The sequence below is a fragment of the Lissotriton helveticus genome, chromosome 11 (genome assembly GCF_964261635.1).
Source record: "Lissotriton helveticus chromosome 11, aLisHel1.1, whole genome shotgun sequence".
Classification (NCBI taxonomy): Eukaryota; Metazoa; Chordata; class Amphibia; order Caudata; family Salamandridae; genus Lissotriton; species Lissotriton helveticus.
Genome location: NC_136072.1, coordinates 382,511,169 through 382,516,370, shown reverse-complemented (window position 1 = coordinate 382,516,370; position 5,202 = coordinate 382,511,169).

The following is a 5,202-nucleotide window of genomic DNA, read 5'->3' as shown; positions in this document are numbered from 1 at the left end:
ATGGCGTACACAATGGAACTTCCACTGGTACCCTAACAACAGGGAAACATGTTTCATGAGCTCAGATGAGAATGGCTGGCCGTTATCAGAATATACGACTCTAGGGAGTCCATAACGGGGGAAGAACTCACGAACCAACTGCTTGGCAGTGGTCGCGGCTGTGTAATCTGGGACCGGATATGCTTCTGTCCACCTGGACAAAGCGCATACAACTACAAGGACATACTTGAAACCTCGACATCGCTCCATTTGAATATAATCCATCTGGAGGACCTCAAAAGGGTGGTCAGGGGGCTGGAATCCACCTTGTTCCACCGGGACACTTTTACCTGGATTGAACTGGCAACATATCATACAGGTACGGACTTTCTGCTTGGCTGCAGCTCGTAAATGCTTGTTGAACCAAATGTTCTGGATACTGTCTAACATAGCTTTTTCTCCTAAATGTGCTGGACTATGTGCGGTATTGATAATGACTTGAACCATAGAGTCGGGGAGAAACCATGTGGCTCTACCCTTCGTTACCCATCCCTGATCTGTCTGGACCCCTCCTTGTTCGGACCATTTCTTGATTTCATCGGGAGTAGCATGCAACTGGATATCTATGACATCTTGAGTAGGGTCCTTAACTGTCATGCATGTAGTCGGATCTGGAGTATGTGTCTGTGTTGGATTAACTGGAATATCTGGAGTCTGTGCTGTAAGCTTGGCTGTGCGATCTGCTAGATCATTACCTTGAGAAATAATGTCAGTAACTTTCGTATGTGCTTTGCACTTCATGATAGCAATAGATGTCGGTAAGTGTATGGCATCTAACAGAGCTTGAATAAGGAGACCATGCTGAATCTTGGTTCCATGAGAAGTCATGAAACCTCTCTCCTGCCAGAGCACTCCGAAGTCGTGTACAACTCCGAATGCGTAGCGTGAATCTGTGTAAACATTAACTTTCAGGTTCTTGGCGTGTATGCAGGCTTGTGTCAGAGCAACTAGCTCTGCTGCTTGAGCAGACAGGGTGTCAATACGGTGTGTTTCTATAACGTCAGTGTCAGTAGTCACTGCATACGCGGCTACTAGTTCTCCTGTACTTGTTCTCATACATGAACCATCCACATAAAGTGTCAGGTCGGGATCTGGTAATGGAATATCTGTCAGATCTTGTCTTGGCTTAGTCATAATATTAACTACTTCCACACAGTCGTGTGTGGCAGGATTTGAATTAACTGATGGTAACAGGGTAGCAGGATTTAGAACGTTGCAGCGTCTGATTTCTATGTGTGGCTGGAACAGTGTCAGTTCATAACCTGTTAAACGTGCAATTGTCAAGTGCTGAGTCTGGGTTTGGTTTAAAAGAACTTCCACGGAGTGTGGAACTTGTACTGTCAAGGAATGTCCTAATACTATGGAATCACTTTGTCTGATAGCTAGTGCTGTGGCTGCAACTGACTTGAGGCACGCAGGCAGAGCCTGGGCTACAGGATCTAATGTGCTCGAAAAATAAGCACAGGGCTTGTATTGTCCTGCTTGATCTTGTGTGAGAACAGATAATGCTGTACCTTCACGTTCTGTGACGAAAAGTGTAAAAGGCTTACTGTAGTTCGGTGTAGCTAGAACTGGAGCTTGGCATAAAGCTTTCTTTAACTCATTGAAACTAAGTGTATGTTCAGATGTCCAAGGGAGGACAGTCGATAGGGCTGCCTCCTGTGTCGTTAACTGTATCAGTGGTTTAGCTAGAAATGCATACTGAGGAATCCATTGTCTGCAATAAGAAGTAAGGCCGATAAAAGCACGTACCTCCTTCTGTGTCTTGGGCTGAGGAAGACTCGCTATTAACTGGATACGGTCTGGTGTCAACTGCCTACCCCACTTGGACAGTAAGTGGCCTAAGTAGATCACTTGCTGGACACAGAATTGAAGCTTCGAAGGGGACACCTTGTGCCCCATCTCGGCTAGGAAATACAAGACTGTAAGTGATGCTCGCTCGCAAGCACGTTCAGAACGGGCTGTGATCAGTAGATCATCGACATACTGGAGCAGGGCAGTGTCAGTTGGCATGTGAATGTTGTCTAGTTGTCTCTTAAGTGCTTGACTGTAAATACTAGGACTTTCTGTGAAACCTTGAGGAGCTCGTGTGAACATATAGCTCCTTCCATTTAAACAAAATCCGAAAAGAAACTGGCTGTCTGGATAATTGGGGACACTGAAAAATGCGTTCTTGAGGTCTATGACTGTGAAAAATGAGGCTTCGGAGTCAATGGCTGTCAATAGGGAAGAGATATCTGGGACAACTGGATACTGGGGAATAATACATTTATTAAGTTCTCGTAGGTCAATCACTAATCGATATACTGGGGGTGCATTTGGATCAGTACGTTTCATGACTGGAATGATCGGAGAATTACATACATTGGAGTCAGTTTCTACAACTACTCCTTGAGTGATGAGCTCGTCAATAATTTTTTATAAGGCTGCTACAGCCTCAGGTGGTAATCTGTACTGTCTGATTCGTGGTAACACTACACCTGGTTTGAGAGTCACACGATGGGGTGTGATTTGCATATAACCTACATCAGTTGGACCTTGCGCCCATAGATGCTGTGGAACATTGGACAATCTCGGATCAAAATCTCGTAATACATAGTGACCCTTGAAGTCACGTAAAAACAATCGTATTCCCTCTGGGGAGCAGCAAATAACTGCACCTAATTCTTTCAGTGTTTTAATGCCTAACAGATTTTCTGGACATGACTTCGTAAGTAACAGATCAGTAGTTCGGGACAATGGACCTACTTCTAGAGTAACTGGCTTAGATATCTCGTTTATAATAGGCTTTCCTGAAAATCCAAGGGAAACATTTCTAGAGCCTGAGAGCGGAGCCCCTGGAACTTCGGCGTGACTGATAGTCGTCCTACTTGCCCCTGTATCAATCAGAAACTTTCTGTCTTTCCCTAGTACCTGACTATGAACATAGGGACCTTCTTGATCTACAGGAATCTCGATGAGAGGCAAGCCTACCTCCCTCTCTAGGCTGTTTCATGAATATGGCTGATACTCTGGATACTCAGACTGTGCATACTGGTACATCTGCTGTGTAACATGCTGTGTTGCAGCAATAGGCTGCGGTACTGTAACTGTCTGTTGTGCATTCTGTGGCTGAGAAGTCTGTGAAACTTGTTCTTGTCTAGACGGACGTGGTCTTTCTTTAGTCTTACCAGTAGCTATATTATGTTTCAGAACTGCACACTCGTTTATGAAATGACCTGGCTGTTTACAATAATTGCATGTCCCTTTAACGGGAGCTGCAGGATGACTGGCTTGATTCGGACCCCTCTTCTGACTGTCTTGAGGAACAGATTGTGCAACTAGTACTTTCATTTTCGTGTCTTTCATACGTTTTCTTTCATGATCTTGCTCTTCTCTGATACTATTCTGGTGATACTGAAGCATCTGTAACATCTGGGACGGGGTACTAGCTTGCCATGTACTTTCGACTTTCAAAACTCGATTCTTAACTTGTGGACTTGAATTCTCGACTAATTTAGTAACAAAAAGATGAGGGTATGACTCACTACTTGTCTTGAGGCCACTGTTTATGATAAAACATTTCTCAAATCTAGAATAAAAATCACTAGTGTCTTCGTCTTGTTTCTGTTTACAGGCTGAGATTGCATCCCAGTCTTCCTTTTTAGTGGCTAATAATCTTGGCAAAACTTGAATTAACAGCTCTGGTAATTCTTTACATTTCTCTCCAAGACCGGTACCTGGTACTCGTATCTTATCTTCAGCTTCTAGAACTGCCCAATCGATCTTTTTCTCTCCCACCTCCCATTCTTTTTCCTTGAGTTTTTCATATATGCCTGCGGGCAACAGGACCTTTAGCATTTTAATAATATCTGGATACGTGTATTCTCCCATACGGAGCATGTCCTTTAATTCTCGGTGGAACCCTGCTGGATCTTTGTCATGACAGGGAATTAGTTTCTTCATCTCTAAGAGTTCCATCTTTGTAATCGGAGTGTAAACAAACACTCGTTGCATTTCACCATCTGTTGTCCTGACTGGGTGTACTTCTCGTAACGGATTCTGTCTGTCTATGTAAAACGGTTTACTTTCTGGAGGTGAGACATGAACAAAATGCGGGTTCAGAAACGTTCTATATTTGTGACGCTGTTCTAGAATGACACTAATTAAATCGGTACCTAAACCTTTCCATCTATACTGGAGTAACTCGTTCAGGACATCGTGTAACGGACCTGGATCAGAATGTTGACCCTCATACAGAGTAATGAGGTGCTGGATCATATACATACCCACCAGTCGCTGCTCGGCTGGGGGCAATTTCAGAAACATTTGTGCCACTATTTCATCTGGAAAAGCGGTAGAATCAGTAATCCATCGGACTGCTGATCGGACTAGTTCTTGTTCATGCATAGTACTTAACTCACTATAACCGATTCGTGATTTCAGAATATGATCGGTAGCTTGAAATACTTGTTCTAGAGAACTTTGTTCTGGTGCTGGGTGATGAAAAACTGACTTGTGTTCTAGGCGTAAATGGCGGTCTGGAAATCTAGACTTACCTACATACGCTATTCTGGCGGGATTCTCGTCCTCTACCTCTTCAGTAGAAGAGTCATTCTCTTTCTCGCTTACTTGTGCTGCTTTACGTTGTTCATGTAACTTTATTATTTCCTTACGAATTCTCTTGTACATACTCTCTATACTACTGATAGTTCTGTGTTTACCCTCGGCTATATTATCACTCCACCTTGTCAGGATTCTCATTTCGGCCGGATCTTTGGTCGGATAATCTTGTTCTCTTATTAAACAATTAATCAGAAACTTTAATAGCATGAGCTGGATCTCAGCTTTCCTTTGAGACATGGCTTCACCAATACTTTCTGGATCGTCCCCTGTACGGATGAAACGATATATTCTGTCTAGATCTTCTTTCATATTCGGTAGGGTATCCAAATACCCGGTCACCCGTCTTACACGGATGGAATATATAACTGTACTATCATCACCTGCAACTGGATCATAGCGGCATTCAGTAAGAGCTCGTCGGATATCTGCAACGGACTTATATTTGGGCGTACGCTGTAACGCACATTCATGTAACTCGACTAACGTTAAACGTTGGTGTGGTGGCGGGGTACCAGGAGGACCTCCTCCTGCGGCCCCTAAACTGGTATCATCGACTGA